This window comes from Episyrphus balteatus, chromosome 1 (assembly GCF_945859705.1).
Source record: "Episyrphus balteatus chromosome 1, idEpiBalt1.1, whole genome shotgun sequence".
Taxonomy (NCBI): Eukaryota; Metazoa; Arthropoda; class Insecta; order Diptera; family Syrphidae; genus Episyrphus; species Episyrphus balteatus.
Window position 1 is genome coordinate 25,893,737 of NC_079134.1, and position 19,358 is coordinate 25,913,094.

A 19,358-nucleotide genomic window follows, 5' to 3' on the forward strand; every position below is an offset into this window, starting at 1 on the left:
ATTTAATAATTCGATTGTTCGATTATCTTACATCCAGATTACTCCTTTTGCCAACACTTCTGCTCCAAAGATTGTATTCGTCTTCTAGCTTTCAAATTCAACCACAATCTCAATGTGAAAAAGTAAACAAATTTAACTAAACTCAAAATCGACACACCCATAAAAAGTCCCAGCAAACCTACACAAATTGCAATAAAATCTGTTGTACTGTACAATTCCGAACAATTCTTCTTCAAATCTAATTGTCAAAATTGTATCTCGAAAATTACGACTAAAAAAGAAAATTTCGGTACTATTTTCATTCGCAATTTGAATTTTGGCAATAGGTGGTCCCGTTACTTAGAGAAATGGGCATCCGTTTTAAATATTTTCTTTTCATTTTTTTTTTCCAAAAATTGTCTACAGGCCTCTAACTTTTGCTCAGATATACATACATACGACCTATTTCTTATATTTTTTACTAAAAACGCTAAATATCTATTCTCTGAAGGAAGAATGGATCTTTACGATTTCTTCCCGAGTAAAAATAGAAATTGAATTTTTAAAGAAAAAAATCTTGACCGCCGCACCACCGCAGCACCACCGCCGTTTGCAGCAATTTTCGCAGCACCCACCGCCGCACCACGACTGCAGCGCGCCCGCACTATTTCATTTTGTATGAAACATTCGCTGCACCATGAGCATGATACATAATTTTGGAATTTTGAAAAATAAAAAAAAACTACCGACGAGAAGGAGATTCGAACCCGAGCACTTTCAATTAGAAGTCCAACGCTTTAAACACTCGCCACCAAGTCATGTTTGCATAACCTGGCAATTTGTTACTTAAGCCAAAATAACATTAAAGACGACTTAAATATTTGTATAAGTACGAGAATTGAATTTTTTTCAAACAAAATTAAATAGTGCGGACGTGCTGCAGTCATGGTGCGGCGGCGTTGATACGGCGAATTTTTTTTCATATTTTTCATTTTTTCAAAATGAAACGGTGCGGACGTGGTGCAGCGGTAGTGCGGCGGTTTAGAAATTTTTGATCATAGTGCGGACGTGCTGCAGTGGTGGTGCGGCGCAATAGAAATTTCTGATAATAGTGCGGACATGCTGCAGCGTAGGTGCGGCGGTCAAAAAGTGCTGCGAACGTGGTGCAGCGGTGGTGCGGCGGTGTTCGGTGGTTTGCAAGTTTTCAAGACCTTCAATTTGATCACGTTACACAATTTTCCATACAAATACTTTTTTCATTTATTTAATTATTAAAACAAATTCAAACTATTTTTTTTTACTTTCGAATACCCATCCACTTCAGAGAAAAAGTTTAAAAAACGACATGTTAAAATTTTTGCAATAATTTTTTTTTTTTTCAAAAATCTGAGTTCAGTTACCATTCTTTCAAGAGCCCTTAATTCAATTAACTTAATTTTAATTTTACAAATATGACTAGGCGTCTAGCTTTTTGAAAATGTATATTTAAATATTTTAGGTGTTGCCGTTGTGTTCAAATATTTATTTTTGTGTTTGAAATCAATTAATAAAAAAATTGCATCTATCGCTTGAATGATGGAAGATTGTCCCTCACTCCCATATATTTTTTTTTTTTTGAGTTTCTTAGACAATCTTTTGGCATCAATTAATTTATGAAATTTAAGAAAAATTTTTGAAAACAAATTTGTTTTGTTCACAAAAATCTTCAATTAAATTTAAAAAATCAAAACGGCAACACCGGCAATTTTTAATCTATACACTTTAAAGTATTTTTGTTTACCGACGTTTGAAAAAAAAGATCATCAAAATCTAAGCTGTTCGGCCGGGTTCCCTAATATTGCCAATTTTTTAGTTTTAGTTACTCCACTAATAGTTTTAAGAACAAGTGATTGCTAATTAAGTTTTTTATTGAAAGAATCCCAAATTTTAGCTATTGATAGTAATTTTTGCCCGGATTCCAATAGGGATAAACACAATTTTTGTTCATTGCTCCTAAAAGGACTCTATGAGGAAATCCAGATAACATTTCAAGAAAAATTACATTAGAGTAGATTTTGCACAGTAGATGCTAATGTGAATATAATTCGGCAATGGTTAACTTACCTTGTCTAAAGCCACACTGATAAGTGCCTATTAGATTGTTGACGAAGGGCTTCAGACGTTCACATATTAAGGCAGATAAGATCTTTTAAGCGATGTTAAGGAGACTGATTCATCTCTAAGACGATCTTCTTTCTTAAGGATCGGGCAGAAAATTTGGAAATTCCATTCTTCTTTCCATCAAAGTTTGGCACATGAATTGGTACATAATCCGAACTAGATTATTGCTGTTGCATTAATAGCTTGGCAGTAAGGCCGTAAGCTTTAGCTGCTTTGATATAGCTTCCTTAACTTAAGTCAGATCAGGGAGACGGAAATGTTAACCATCATCGTTGACATTGAATGGTGCAATCTGCATTGGGCGCCAGATCATCATCTCCATTGTAGCAGTTATTACTCCAAATTCTCAGAATCGCTTGGCACTGTACTACAAGGTTCCTCGTTCATCTTTGCAGCATTCAGTTCTAGCATTAAAGCTCTGAGATGTTCTTTCTACCTTCTGATAAAACATATGCCATCAATCCTTTCACGTGTTAGGTACCTCTTTTTTCTCGTCTTATCTAGCCCTTAAGTATACAGGAGACAGATCAAGCCGCTCATTATTCACCTTAGCTGTGAATTATGTCGTACTTTTTCAAACAAAGAAAAAGCCAAAAAGAGAGTTATAGTATAAACTGTCTGTTTGTTTGTTCATTTTAGTCATCATAACTTCTAAAACACTTATCCTATTCCAATAAATTTGTTATTGTTGGAATTGTGTAGCTTCTCCCAAGTAACAATTTAGCTTTCATAAGAGTCAATGCAAGCTATTTTTTGGCTTTCATAACAAGAAGGACAGGTCTTATGCAAATCATTTTGGCGCATTTTACCGAAATTGCATAGGACTTTCCTTCACAGGTAATCCACAAGCTAATAGCTTGTTACAAACAGCTTAAAATGGCCTTATGGATGTCTTCCTGCAGAGGGTTTATCTAATACACAAACCGGATTACTTGCGTAGGATGTTATCCCAACTAACAATTTTACTTCCACAAGGGTCTAACGAAGCTGTTTCGATTTTAGAAATATTGCTTGTATACGACCATAGAGAAGCCCATCTGGCCCACCCGAGAAGCTTGATAGGCCTTAGAAGAGTCATATGCAAGTTGATTGGAGAGACTCATAACATGTCTTTAATGCCTTATAGAAACAACCAACATTTGAAATTTGAAAATGTGTATTATTGTTGCAGGCTTTTATTTTTATTTAGAAGCTCTGAGCACACTTGTCGAAGGATTGTGAAAGTCTAAACGAGGTATATCCCAAATAGAATAAAGAAAAAAAATGTTTTTTTTTCATTTTTATTTTTTTTTTTGTACCTAATAGCTATTACATTTTATTTTTTCATTTTCTTCTTTGTTTTCCATCCAGACAAGTTTTGCTTCTGAAATTAAATTTCCAAACACAATTATATTGAGAAAAAAAACTTCTTACTACTTGACGCATTTTGCTGGATTTGAACCTCGTACATCCTGATTGATAGTCCGGTACCTTACCCATCGAGCTACTCAGGTATATAATAAAAGAGTTTCAAATTTGGACTAGTTGAAACCAGAGCTTCCTCAGGGCTTCGACTTAACTTCCTGATGAGTTGCACTATCTTAAAGAATATGGTGACCATTTGTGTTTTTGTTTCAAAGTTATTATTTTTGGTTATTTTCTGTTTTTTTTTTTTATCTTGTAAAAAATTATTTAATAAAGACTTAATAATATTATATTCTGATTGTCAAACCATATCATTATTTAGAAGATGAAAGAGAATAACTTTTTACTCAAGAACAATTTTTCTGGAGCAGAAAAAAAATATCTGAAAAATTCGTTTTTTTTAGACTTTAGAGGTTTCACCCTAATGCCGTCAACCCGCATTTTTCCGAAGCAGAAAAAATATCTTTAATAATTTTGGGTTTTTGGCTTTTTCTTAAAAATTTGAGATTTAACTTTGTTTTGAACTTAGATAAAAATCTAAAATGTCCATCACTATTTTATATTTAAATAAGTGGAGAAGATTAAAATCTTGTTTTCCTTTCTTCTCTACTTACTTGAATATGAACTCCAAATTGGTCAGTAAACCATTTTTAATATCACTATTTTAACCCAATTACCGATATGAAAAGATTCACTTTTTCATTTATTTCTTTATAACAATGAATATTATAATAATATTTCTTATTCTCATGAGTTTGCCTGACAGTTTAAAAAATTTAGCTTGTACTCACTTTCACAGGGCTTCTAGAAATAAAATTAGTTCGCTTAGTCAAACTTATAAAATTAAATGCTTTTTACAATGTTTTGCTTGTACTTAAAGGACCTCTACAAATATAAATAAATATCCCCTAACTTCGCTAAGGCAAACATACAAAACTAAAAGCTTTTCGCGCATGCGCCTGAAATTTAACTTCTTTTTTTCTCATACAGAGATTCAAAACATACATTTATGTAAGTCGTTATAATTGAAAGAAATATAAAACATACTTTGTAATATTTTCAATCAAAAACAATGATTCAACAATTTTTTAATTCAAATATTAGAATGCAGTAACACATCTATTTTGTGGAATATTTGTTAAAAAAAGGCAAAACTGTTTAATGCGGTTTATTTGAAATTCAACGTAATGTTTTTTTTTTTAATGAATATCTCGACTCATATACTATTGACATAATTTCGGTAATATACAATTATAATAATAAATGCATTTAAGGAAATTGTATAAGTTGTAGGTACTTCTACCATACTTAAATACCTACCTAAGTCATTTTTGAGTCTAATAATTTTCAAATTGGATAAAAAAAATACATAGCATTCATAAAGATTTTGTAAGCAGTTCTAATACAATTTCTTTTGCAAAGCCATTTAAAAGAAGTTAGTTATTGGCTTTTATTTCTCGTGCTTCTACAATGGAATTTCATGGGGCCATATAGAAATATAAACGAAATGTTTACATTAATGCTTGTAGAAATTTTTAAATTCCACTTGCACTAGGTTTCTAGGAAGCGGTAAACGAAAGTTTAGCCTCGAAAGTTTGAATTTTCTACTCACAAACTAAATACAAGCCCTGTAGAGATAATAGCTGCAAGAAATTAAAGATCCTAACCTCGTGGAAGTAAAATTGTTAGTTGGGTATAATAAGGCCTTATAGAAGTTGTTGTAGGTGTTGTAGAAAATGTTGTAGAAAATGCATAAAAAAAAGAATTAATTGAACTTTATTTCATTTTTTTTATTTTCTTTTGAGTTTTTTTGTTTTATATCAAGTTATGCATTCGTAGAAAAAAAAGTTGAGATAACATTTTTCCATGACATTACGATGGTAGACAATGCCAAAAAAGTGGGTCCCGGAAGTCCGTCTGTCTGACAGTCTATCTGTCTATATAAGGAGCTACAGCCTAAACGGATGGACCGATTAATGTCAAACTTGGTATGTGGCGTTATTTGGCGACTCTCCAGAGGGGTTTTTGGTATTATTTTTTTTGGACCAAAAATAACGGTACTTGTCATATACCGATTTTAGTAATATTGAAATATCTCGAAAACGGCTCCAACGATTTTGTTTAAAAAATTCAAATGTTAGTTTTAAGCTAAGGTCTATATTTCAATGAAAAAAATTTTGTTTGAAAATCATTATTAACGGTACCTCCCATAGAACCGTTTTTTTTAAATTCGAATATCTCCGAAACTTCTTATTCGATTTCAACCAAACTTTTTGTGAAGAAGCATTTATATAGTTTAAATATAAACAAAAAATAAAATTTCCAAAAAAAATAATTTTTGGATTTAAAAAAAAAAATTTTTTTTGAAAAATCAAATTTTCGAAAACGGGACATTGAATTTTTTTGAAACTTTGTTTTTAGATGTTGATTAGTGATTTCTACAAAATGGCATTATAATTTTATTTTAAAACTTTTTTTCCAAAAATTATTTATAAAAAATTGTTTTTTTTAAAAACGGTTCTAACGATTTTGAAAATTTTTTTTCTAAAAATGCACGTTAATATATCAATCAAAACTGCATATTTGTTTTGGAGGGCAATTTAATTTCAGATTTTATTTAAACGAGCTTGTTTTTTTTAAACGAATTTTATTTTTTTTCCAAATTTCTTAAAAATTTAAGCAACTTTAACTCTAAGAGCAAGTTCGTGCGACCCAGTCGTGCATTTTTTTTTAGATAACCGAGCTTTAGGACTTAGTGCACACATGTATTATTTTGACGCATGACACAGCCATTTTATTCTACAGGAATCATGCACAAGTGTGCTGCTTTATTTTGGAAACCTGCTAGTCTTTTTTCCCGTAGGGCCGTAGCGTTACCTTTGCGTTACCTCACAGCGTATATGCACTCTAAATTTTACTGTAAGTAATTTGTAATTATTAAATTTTTGAAGCATCACCTCATTTTTGTATAAATGATTGGCTAGATTCCTACGTCAAAGTAACGCATGTGTACACCACTCCTATAGTGGTTCAAATTTAATCAAAAAATGGACGAAGACACAATCTTCAATAACAAATTAATATTCTTCCAATCTAGTCCCTTATGATGACCATCAAATTGAAATTCCACCTCTCAATCTAGTTTTTTTTTTTTGTATGTCTAAAAAACTTAAAGAAGATAAACGTTCTTTCTCGAATAGAATACCAAAGTTTTAGATTTTTATTTTTCTATCAATTTTCCGGCTACTGACTTGAACGAAATTGTCCACCAAAGCACCGTCTGCGATGGTGTGTCTGCGTGTCAAGAATTCCTATTTATTTCCCCCTCTCAAAATCGAACTCGATACAATCAAAGTCACCTAAAAATATGCGTCGCCGTCGTTGGTTGTGACGAATTTTCGATGGAAATCAATTCCAGAACTGACCACATGTCACATTAAAACTGTCACACATTTATCAAGTTCTTCGAAGCCGAAACAATGCAAAATTCCCCTCCCCATTTTCACGATCAAAAATCAATTCCCATTGGTTTATAAGTACGACGGTCGATAACAAAGTCCTTATAGCCGTTACGGTAACGAGATTAGAGAGAGAGTAGCCCAGTCTAAGTGCAAAAGAGAGGGGAAGCGACAAAGAATTTCCCCGAATATGCATTTTTGCATCGCACCGGGCTACCCAAGCATTTTCAGTCCAAAATGTGTCCTTGCATAGTTTGTTATTGTGGATTGTGACTTATAGTGTGTCATCGGTCAATCGTTTTGGGTATGGTCGGAGTGGAGTGGAGAGTGTCCCTTTACATTAGACTTTGGCTATATTCCTTATGGTATCAAGGGAATACAACGTTCTACCTTTGCGGTGCATGTGAGTGCAAAATTTATGACAAAGTTGCACACCACCACCACCATCTGACGGTTAAATGGAAATTTGCAAAAAAAATTCTTTTTTTTTCTCCGTTTTTGTGGTGCGCACTTTTCAGACAGCCACACATAGGAAGGTATGAAGGTTTATAGGAGTTCTGGTCCTTGAACCTGGAATTGCTCCTTTTCTCTAGAATTTGTTCATAGCGACTCAGAAGTGTAGGTAAAGGAAGGGTGATTTTTAGCGCCTGTCGTGTACTAGATTTTTCGATTTACCACAAAAGTTTTTTTTTTTTTTTTCGTCCTTCCTCAACGACCACGATGATAACGACACACGGTAACGGTGTGAATGTAGAAAATTCAGATGGCAAAGATATAGCGCAATATAGCAACCCTAGACTTATGAAAGCGAAGCGATAGAAACAGGACAAAAAAAAATCCTTTTTTTAACGTGCGGTTGGGAATTGGACGCCTACGAAAATTGCACCTGTTTCAACGGTTTTGCCACTGACCTCAGTTGTGGTTTGGAGTACTGGCCATGATTTTGGATTGTGGGGTTAGTATGTTCACTTTTCCAGAGAGTGTCTGAGTATAACAGAAGCCACAGCCTGTACCTTGAAGGGTTGCAAGCAACCCCAATGCCACAGTAGTTGGTTGGTACCGAGTACCGACGAAGTACCTGCTGGAGGGCAGATTTGTTTTCGTCCGACATGAGTAATGCTCATTGCGGTTTTGGATAGGCAACGACCAGACCACCAACATTTTTCTGCGTTCGTTCATTTTGTCGCGATCTATTAAAAAAGAACTATAAAACTTGGAAGAATGACATTGCTGTTAGGTATTGGATAGGTAATCAAGGTGTTTTTTTTTTTTTTTTTGTCTTGTTTAATGACTATTACATTCGCATAACGTATATCCTGTGATGAATCATTTATAAATATTTTGTTGATTTGGAACTAATTTGAAATGATGACGAATTGGTTTGAGGATTGTATTAAGGATAAAATAGGTAGATGATGGGAAATTAGTGAATTCATCAGGACTTATATGGCCAATTTCATAGAGCCCTTTTATATAGGTATTTATCAAGCGTTTTTTCCATACAGAAAACGGAATTTAAAAATTTAAAAGCCTTTTAAATGTTTATGAAATCGGCCATTAGTAATTGAAGCTTGATTTTTAAAATTTTGTTTTTTACAATTTATTCTCTCCAAAATATTCTTTCTATCAGTTTATAAGCTTTTATGTCTGCGCCACTTAAAATATGTTAGGTACACTTTTATTGAGCTCGAACGTCTTTTCCCTAAAATTGTCAGTTGTATCTATTTTTAATGAATATTTGTAGTAAATCCAGGGAAATTAGTAAATTAAATCGCATTTTTCGCGGGACAACATTTTTTTCACGGAATGTGTTCGGGTCGTTGTCCTTATCATAAAAGTCAATTTGTTGGGATGATTGGAGGTTGGGAACAGCCGCCATCTTGGAAAAGAGATTGGTATCGTTTTTATTGAATAGCTCCATTGTTATTCATTTTAACAAAAAATGACATAGGTAAGACTTATTAACAATAAAATTATCTAAAAACTGATATAAAAACCAATTCCGTGAGTTGATTAAAAAAAATTGTATAGTTCGTCAAAGTGCGGATTTGTTTCGCAAGGTTGGGGTAAAATTTGTTTGGGTAATTCTTCAAAAATGAACTGTAGTTCCTTTAATTACCTATAAAATGAACCCTAGTAATCTAACGTCGAAATTCTCTTTGTACTAGTCAAGAGTGAGAAAAAAACAAGTTTCCTGCTACTAGGCCGAGCAAATTTTGAGAGTTGAGTTATATCCAAAATATAAGTAGGTACGCAGTTTTGCCCTCGGTGAAATTGTCTGAAATTTTAGTATGTTGTTCTCTTGAATCTCTTGATCAAAAGTTGATATGGGCGGAAATTCGAAAAATCTACAGTTTTTAAGATAACGGGTTTTTTCCGACAACTATCTCAAACCTTTTATAAGGGATAGTAACTGTCTATATTTTGTTTTGCGTCATTTTTTAATGGAATACATAGGTTTTTAGGACCGCTAAGTCGGAAAAACCCAGTTATCTTAAAAACTGTCCATTTTTCTACTTTCTGTCCATATCAACTTTTGATCAAGAGCTTCAAGAGAACAACATACTAAAATTTCAGACAATTTCACCGAGGGAAACTTCCCATACAAAATGTGCCGGGTCCTTTGTGCAAACAAAAATTTTTGAATTTCGCATTTTTTTGGATTTTGAAAGGTTACTTTTGATCTACCTATATCTTTTTAAAACAAAAACTTTAATATTTTAAAAACGGTTTGAGCTTCAAAATTGGGGTTTATATCAAAAATAATGTATTCAAAACCTACAATTAATGAAAAAAAAAAAAACTTAAAAAAGTGATTTTTTTAAAAAGTCTCCACTGGTCTCATCAAACCGGAAGTGCACTTTTGAAACTTGAAGTTAAAATAAAAAAATGACTGGGTGGAGCTACAAAATTAATTTTTGCCCAACAAATTAGCATTTAATTAGCTACTTAGCTAATTTTCCTACTTTCGTACGCTATCTTCAGTCTTATTTTAGCGGAATTTCGAATAACAAAAAAAAAAACTGTTTAAGCTACAAAAACCAAGTTAATGTAATTGAAAAGCATTTAATTAGTTACAAATTTTGAGGTCAACTTAACTCATTAATTTTAATCATTTCAGATTTTTTCCGCTAACTTCAGACTTATTTTAGCGGACAATTCAATAATTCAAAAACTAGGCGAGCTACAAATTTTTGGTTTGCGCAACAAATTAGCATTTAATTAGCTACAATTAATGAGATAATTTTTTTTTTTGATTCCGCCAAAGTAAGGGTGTAATTAAAGGTGATGAATGATGATGCACAAAATTGTAGGTATTTTATCTTAAGCCACTGCATAACTTTAATCACAGATGATTCCATATAAGGTAAATGTTCTTAAATTTCTGTTGTATGATCAAAAAAACAAAAAATCCTTATCCACTTCTAACATTTGTCCCAATAGATTCCAAAACTGATAGTAAGTTTTTTTTCATATATTTTTTTTTTCTTCAAATCTCTTACTTATTTGTATTTTTCAAATTGAATTAGATTCCTTTATTGTTCTATCTGTCTGTCTATGTATTTCACTGTTTTATGTTGCACACACCAAACATTATAAATCCTTTTTAATCTCCATTCCACATTCGTATTTTCTACTATTAAACAAAAATCCACTTGAAAATGTATTACCAAAAGAAAATTGCATTTAAAAAGTCCTCCTTTTTCATGTAGGTGTAGTATACGTGGTCTAATATTATGAATGTGTGTGTGTGTAGTATGGAATATCCTTGTGACTTGGAAGAAGACCGATTTATTTCTATTGCCATTTTATATTATACATATATACCGACAACATATATACTACATTTTTGTGCTATGTTCTATTTCATAGCTTGTACATACATATAGCCATTTTATTGATGCAATAAACTTTGCTTTTGCTCCCACAAAATTTCCGCCTTAATTCCATCTCATGCTTCTTCCGCATATAAGAGAAGTTTGGAAAATCAAGTTGACTACTTTGCAGGTGGCACTCATAAAAACAGAAAATCTCCTCTAAATCACTCTTGCTCGTCGTAGTAGTCAACGTGTCGTTATTGTCGTTGGTCGTCCTTCGTCCTTCGTCGTCGTCGTCGTCTTGGAAGTCTTCAACATTCTCGTCCACCAGAGATCGCCTGGTGTCCACTTTTGGAGTCTGCCAACCATATAATTTAAGTGGAAAGAGAGATCACGATGTATGTTGAAGCAGGATACACATACACATACATATGTGAATAGTGTATGAATGGGTGGGTGTTGGATATATCAGGAACCGAATTGGTAGTATTAACCTGAGAAATGTGTCAGCATAACAGGTGAAGGCGGAGACGTTGCCATAATAATATCTGACAATAAATTTTGATAACTTCTTGAAGGAAGAAAAATTACATTTCACCCTCGTTTGACATACAGAATATACTACACCATATAAATGTTTTTTTTTTTTTATTATTTTGTATCCTTATATATCCTTCATCCGTAAGTATACTTATAGAAAGATACCACCACCCACTTATCCAATGCAGCTAGAAATGATTTTGGTATAAAACCATCTTAGGTCGGGCACGAAAAACAAAGTGAGGATTAGCAAAGAAGAAATTGGAATCCCAAATCTCAATTCCACACTCAAGGATACCTATATAAGAAATAAACTAGAAGAATTAGGAGAGCAGGACAAAAAAAAAATAAAAACAGGTCACCAAAAAATAAAAACAGGTCAAAACAAGAATGACAAGAAGATGCGTTAGAACTACAAATATCTAAGGATAATTCCTATACATTTACTTGTATTATTACAATTTTCAAGATAATTTTGGTAACAAAATAAATTGATACCATTTATTTTAATTTGAAATGATTAATTTATGTGCTATTTCACAAAGCTTATAACTAGTGGGCAAGCAATACAATTTCAAAAATACCTCGCTTTTCAAACTTCAATATATAGATAAGAAGTTATGATGGAACTGATGAACATTGAACACAACTTTCAAACACATAACCCTCTTTTGGCTTTGCTTATAGATTGTAATTTAAAACACAATAAAATGCTTAATTACATAAATATTTTTTGATGAAAAGTAAGCAATAATGTTCTGAAGAAAAAAAAAGTTTTTTTTAAGGCTTCGTCAATGTCCTTTTCAAATATCAAAGTTTAAAAATTATGCTTCGAAGTTGAAAACAAAAAAGTATAATTTTTTTAATGTTAAATTACGGAAAATTTTTACCTAACTTTGTTGCCTATTCAAGAATTTGGAAAATATGTAATTTTCTGAATAATTTCTGAGGATCCAGGATAGCACATATATATAATGCATTAGTTACCAAAGAAAGAGGTGAACCTAATCCATCAGCACTGTTGGGTCCATTCAAAAGCCCTCCGACAGCATCATAAATTGGCAATATAGATATAAGAGAAATTGCACGAAATAACAGATAAGACCACAGAACATTTTGTTAAATATTTGTCTTGTATATTTTTTGAAGTGGATATCCTAATAGTGGAGTAACTAAAGCTCAAAAATTGTCAATATTAGGAAACCCGGCCGAACAGCTTAGATTTTGATGATCTTTTTTTTTTTTCAAACGTCGGTAATTAAAAATACTTTAAAGTCTATAGATTAAAAATTGCCGGTGTTGCCGTTTTGATTTTTTAAACTTAATTGAAGATTTTTGTGAACAAAAAATTTTTTTTTCAAATTTTTTTCTTAAATTTCATAAATTAATTGATGCCAAAAGATTGTCTCGAAAACTCAAGGAAAAAAAATATAGCGGAGTGAGGGACAATCTTCCATCGTTCAAGCGATAGATGTAATTTTCTTATTAATTGACTTCAAACACAAAAAAAAATATTTGAACTTTGAACACAACAGCAACACCTACAATCATAGGCGGATTTAGGGGAGGGGCACGGGGGCACGTGCCCCCCCCAGAACTTAAAGTTCATACTTAAAGGAAATCAAACTATAAGAGTTTTAAAAATATATGAATAATAACAGAAAGAACTTGAGTAAAATTCTTGTCTATTTCTGGCTGAAAATGCGAATTTTGTTGATTGTTTCATCCCTTTCCCATGAAAAGCTCCACCTCACAAATAAATAAACAATTTTTCGATTTAAAAAAAAGTGAATTTTCAAAGTGATTTTGGTGAAAAATTTTGATATGGACATCGAATGACATTGAATGATATAAAAAAAATAATTGTACCTATATGCAACTCTATTTTTTCATACAGAGGGGTTAAAAAATTTGCACTTTTTTCGTTGTTTTTTTTCAACATTAGTGTTTTTAAAATAGCGGAACACGTCACAAAATTGCATAAACTATACATTATATAGAACTGCAATATATGTAGAACAAACTTGCATTTCAGAAGTTTGCCCAAGTTTGCACCCCGAAAATAAAGACCCCTTGAAAAAAAACTCCTCAAAAGCGACCCTTACTTATAGATTTTTATAAATATTATTTTATTGAGAAAATTTCTCCAGGGATACCTACCTCTAAAAATATGTAAAAATAATAGTGTTCCAAATTTCAAAAGAATCGGTGCAGTAGTTTTGAAGTTATGAGGAGCACCGGCATTGAAAACATTAGTTGTGGGGATAACGATTTAAAGTTTTGAACTCTGGACTAAAAGACTAAAACGTTCCTAAGGGTAGTATTAAAATACTTATAACTTGGTCAATTTGGCTCCAAGAGACCTACGATTTGAACACAATATTCTTGAGGTATAAAACAATTTAACCCCTTGTAGCCCCATGTGACATTTCTGTAACAAACCGAAAAAGATTGCATAAAAGCTCTACAAACTATTTTTTTTTCTTTTGAAGCTTCTAATATTATAATCTTTAAGTATTGCTTTATCGAATTAGTACTTCAAATTTCTAATAAATAGCACCAATAGTTTTTAATTGACAGTTAATGTTGAAAGTTGGGCTTTTTTTGAAAATAAGCAAATTTGTATAAAAACTACGAAATTCAGAAAAAAAATAGTTTTTGTTAGTAAACCCCACGGGGTTTTATTTTTGGATTTTAGGAAAGTGCCTAAAAATTAATATTAGATAGTTTTTTGCTTGAATTTTTGAATTTTTATATAAAAATAAATTATTTAAACTTTTTTTTACTCCCAAAATATCGAAATAACTAAGTAAATAATGACTTTATTGAATTTAAAAAAAAATACGTGTTTTATTAAAGATAAAGGCCAATCGATTGACTTATTAATTTTTAAATTTACGACCTTGGGTTACAAAAGGTTAATGCAAATAAAAAAAAAAAACTGGGTTTCCCGGCAAAAAAGTAGGATTCAGTTTTTTTGTTATTCTTAGGAACTTTAATATTTATTAGAATGAAGTCTTTAGTATTTGACTAAAAACTACTAGGTCATTAACTAATGGTATAATTATGTCCATAATATTGCAAAATTTTATACAAAATCAATTAAAAAACGTAAACATTTTTTTTTTTTCAAAATTTCATCTTTAAAACTTAATTTCTCAAAATCTATTTGGTGAAACAACTTAAGTCAAAAAATTAAACAAAGAATAGATTACTAACTTTAATATAGCACAGAATTGTACGTGCATTTTCTGATTTTTTATATTTTTTTCTTCCGGCTAATCCAGGAGTAAGAGGGTTAGCACTTAAGTGGCTTTTACTGTAACAAGAAAATGAAAATTTTTCCTTCCGAATAACTTTTTGGTCATTTGGTACCTATTTGATGTGGGAAATGTGCCTAAATATTTTTGGCCAGGTCTTAGACCACTGTGGGTCGTTAAAATTTTCTGCTTGTTAGTCAGTCGTATGGTACTTCACTTTATTTCTAACTGTTATTGCTGTTTTTTTTTGCCAATCCGTCCCTTGTGCCCCCCCCCAGAAAAAAATCCTGGATCCGCCACTGCCTACAATATTTAAATATATATTTTTAAAAAGCTAGAAGCCTAGTCATATTTTTATATTTGTAAAATTAAAATTATGTTAATTGAACTAAGGGCTTTTGAAAGAATGGTAACTGAACTCAGATTTTTGAAAAAAAAAAAAAAAATTATTGAAAAAACTTTTCGTAATATAAAATGCATTTATTTTCAAATTTTTTCGGCCACATTTATTATGATTTGAAATTATAAAAGAAAATCTCAATAACGAAGAAAAAAATAACAAAAATAATAAAAATTATTTAAATTATTTCTATTTTAAGTGGAGCGATTGAATATAATTTAAAATTGAAAATCTCAATATGTATTACGGTTTATGAACAAAATTAAAAAGTTTTTCATTTTCGAAGAACTTTTTTTAATAAAAGTTTTGAAAAAAATTTAACTTATTTTTTTTTTGTAAAGTTCAACATCTAAACATAAAATTATTTTTTATTCATTTAATAACCCTTACTGTTGAAAGTTAAATACCAAAAATTTAAAGTTCTTTGAGAAAATTAAATATTTCAATGCAAAAATTCAGTTTTTATCAACAAAAAAAAACCCATTGAAATTGAAGTAATTTTTAATTTTTTTTTTTCAAAGTGTGATATATATTACCTTTTCTGTTTCGGAATTTAACTGATAATATTTATGGCCAAAAATTTTTTTAAAATAAATTCATATTTTATTAGAAAAATTTTGGAAAAAAGTCATTTTAAATTTTTTTTAATAACATTTTTTTTTAATTCTGAGTTTGAGGACCATTTTTTCAAAAATTCTTAATTCAATTTAGTGGATTTAAATTTAAGAGATAAGAATGAGCTTCTGGCTTTTTAAAAATGTATTTTAAAATATTGTAGGTTGTTTTCAAAATATTTTTTTTGTGTTTGAAGTCAGATTGTGAGAAAATTGCATTTATCGCTTAAACGATGGAAGATTTTCCCTTACTCCCTTATATTTTTTTTTCCTTAAATTACCTAGAGAATCTTTTGCTATCATTTGTTTTATGAAATTTCAGCAAAAAAAAAAAATGGTTTTGTGCAAAAAAAAAATTTAATTTTAATTTTAAAAAACAATACGGCAACATCGGCAATTTTTAATCTATAGACTTTAAAGTATTTTTAATTACCTACTTTTGAAAAAAAAAAATCGTCAAAATCAGAGCTGTTCGGCCGGGTTAACTAATAATTTACATTAGTTACTCTACTATTATGTTTACCTCAATTTCGTAAGATCAGGAAATTAATTTTGTTCTAAGATAACTATGTAGTATTTTTTTAAGTAGCAATTGAACCAATATTGAAACAAAATCAAAACAGCTTATAAAAACGCATATGAGTATGTTGGGGTAAACCTTTGATTTTGTTTATCAAACATGAAATTATATCTTTGAATCAGTCATGAGTCATTAAACGTCATAGATTTTTTTTTTTTTTGACTTTGGATTTGAATTTAGAAAAGTATATTTTAGTTTACCGAAAAAAAAAATTCTCCGTTTCATTAAACATTGAAATTTTTCATTATATGTATCATGTTTTCTAATATTACTTCAAAACATATTTGGCATGGAAACCATATAAGATAACACCAAAATATTAAATTTTTTTATGAAATAGGAGCGATGTCAAAATTGTGCTAATCTAAAAAAAAAATCATGTATAGCGTAACAAGAGGTCTAAAAGTGTGTTTTTCTAATTTGGCACTTTTTCGACATTAGCTCAAATTTATAAAAAAAATATTGGCATGAAAAAAAATATTTGTATTAAAATAAATAAAAATATGCATTAAATAATTAAACGGACGACTGGGTCGCACGTACTTGATATCAGTTCAAAGCACTTTTATGTAAGTTTACTATACTAGATTATAAGACCTGTCTTTATATAAATTTTTAAAAAATTTGGTTGATTTGGTTAAGAGCCGACATGTAGGCCAAATTTTTGTTAAATACAAAATTTTTGTTTTATTATTTGACTGTTATGAGAAAAACTTAAAATGCAGTTTTATTTCAATTGCTAATCAAAAATCAAAATCGTTTGAGCCGTTTTTGAGAAAAATGCAATTACTCGAAAATTTTATATGGGAGGTGGTAGGTATATTTTGTAAGCGAGATTTAAAAAACAAAAAAAAAAAGTAACTAAAGCAAATTTAGGGAACCCGGCCGAACAGCTCTGATTTTGATGATCTTTTTTTTCAAACGTCGGTCGGTAATTAAAAATGCTTTAAAGTCTATAGGTTAAAAATTGCCGATGTTGCCGTATTGTTTTTTTTTTTAAATTAAAATTAATTTTTTTTTGAACAAAATCATTTTTTTTGCTAAAATTTTATAAAATAAATGATAACAAAAGATTCTCTAGGTAATTTAAGGTAAACAATTATATGGGGATTATATAAAAGACAATCTTCCATCGTTTAAGACATAAATGCAATTTTCTCACAAACTGACTTCAAACACAAAAAAATTGTTTTGAACACAACGGCAACATCTACAATATTTGCATACACGTTTTTAAAAAGCCAGAATCATATTTCTATCTATAAAATTTATTTAAAAATGGTCCTCAACTCAAATATTGGGAAAAAAGCGTTATTAAAAAAAATTTAATGTTTTTTTTTTCAAACTTTTTCAAAGTAAAATATGAATTTATTTGAAAAAAATTGAGAAGTTGAGTTCCGAAGAGAAAAGGAAATAAATATTACAGTTTTGAAAAAAAAATTAAAAATGACTTCAATTTTATTGGATTTTTTTGACAAAAACTGAATTTTTGCATTGAAATAATTGATTTTCTCAAAGCCTTTGGCAAACAAGAACTTTAAACGTTTGCTATTTTACTTTCAACAATAAGGGCTTTTGAATGAATAAAAAATAACTTTATATTTAAATGTTGAACTTAAAAAAAAAAAAAAAAAGTTACATTTTTTTTTCAAAATTTCTATTAAAAAAAGTTCTTCGAAAATGAAATACTTTTTAATTTTGTTCATAAACTTTAATACATATTGACATTTCCTTTTATAATTTCAAATCATAATAAATGTCGCCAACAAAATTTGAAAAATTAATGGATTTTATGTTACGAACAAATTTTAAAAAAAGACATGTTAAAATTTTTTAAATAATTTTTCTTTTTTTTTCAAAAATCTGAGTTTAATTACCATTTTTTCAAAAACCCTTTCTTCAATTTACTTAATTTTAATTTTAAAAATATGAATAAGCTTCTAGCTTTTTAAAAATGTATATTTTAATATTGTAGGTGTTGCCGTTGTGTTCAAATTTTTTTTTGGTTTGAAGTAAATTTGTGAGAAAATTGCATTTACCGCCTAAACGATGGAAGATTGTCCTTCACTGCCATATAGTCGTTTTCCTTTAATTGCTCAGAAAATCTTTGGGAATTAGTAAATTTATGAAATTTAAGCAAAATTTTTGAAAAAAAAATTTTTTGCTCACAAAATTCTTCAATTAAATTTAAAAAATCAGAACGGCAACAGCGGCAATTTTTAATTACCGACGTTTGAAAAAAAGATCATTAAAATCAGAGCTGTTCGGCCGGGTTCCCTAATATTGCCATTTATTGAACTTTGAGCTCTACTATAAGTTTAAATAATATAAAAACAAAATTACAGAAGTTATTGATTCACGAACATATAAATGTAGACAAAAAATTCAGTTCAATTAAAATTTAAAACATTTTAAATAAATAACACACATTTTACATTGATTTTTTTTTTCAATGCAGAACATATTTTATTTGCAATAATTTTTTTTAATGCAAATTTTTTTTTTGCAGTAAAATTTTTTGTTTTCAATTCAAATATTTTATAGTTGCAATAATTCTTTTTTAATTAAAATTTTTTTCATTTGCAATAAATATACCTAATATATTTTAATTTTTAAATGCCTTTTTGTTTTTCAATTGATATTTTTACAACTCAAATTACAAGAAAAAAAGTTAATCCTGTAAGATATTACCAGGATATTGCTACAGCTTCATACTAGAATTTTTTATTTTACTTGACTTGGTAATCAAACGTTGTATAATATTATTTTCTTTAATACGTGTAGTGGCGTATTAAAGGTATGTATTATTGTCGTCGGATATTATATTTTTTTGGTTTGTTTCCTTGATTGTCACACATAAAAATGAGGATTGCTGATGTTACTTAACTCAGTCATATTTCGACAATGTTGTTCTTTTCCTTGGCTTTTCTCTCTTTTGTTAGACGTTTTTGTTATTTTATTATAATAAAATATATGAATGCACGATTGTAGGTTGGATGTAGAATACAAGAATATTAAATATTATATTGTGTATATTGTTGTTGATAAAACTCAAAAAAAGAGTGGATTTTAATTAAGCTTTATAATGCCGCCAAATAATCGCATTGTATATGTATCAATGTCGTTTGTGGATAAATTGAAATAA